Genomic DNA, 559 nt, shown 5'->3' with positions numbered 1-559 from the left:
GTTTAACCAATCACTTTACTATTATAATAAACTATTCAAAATATGAACACTTATCATTCACTTGAAATACTATATAGATTTACTGTTTAACCAATCACTTTACTATTATATAAACTATTTAAAATATCAACACTTATTATTCACTTGAAATACTATATAGACCTACTGTTTACTCAATCACTTTACTGTTATAGAAACTATTTAACATATCAACACTTATCATTCACTTGAAATACTATATAGACCTACTGTTTACTCAATCACTTTACTGTTATAGAAACTATTTAAAATATCAACACTTATCATTCACTTGAAATAATATATAGATTTACTGTTTAACCAATCACTTTACTATTATAGAAACTATTTAAAATATCAACACTTATCATTCACTTGAAATACTATATAGACCTACTGTTTAATCAATCACTTTACTGTTATAGAAACTATTTAAAATATCAACACTTATCATTCACTTGAAATACTATATAGACCTACTGTTTAATGAATCACTTTACTGTTATAGAAACTATTTAAAATATCTACACTTATCATTCAC

This window comes from Limulus polyphemus, unplaced genomic scaffold (genome assembly GCF_000517525.1).
Source record: "Limulus polyphemus unplaced genomic scaffold, Limulus_polyphemus-2.1.2 Scaffold4946, whole genome shotgun sequence".
Classification (NCBI taxonomy): domain Eukaryota; kingdom Metazoa; phylum Arthropoda; class Merostomata; order Xiphosura; family Limulidae; genus Limulus; species Limulus polyphemus.
The sequence above is the reverse complement of the archived record's forward strand: the minus strand, read 5'-3'. Positions refer to the sequence as shown.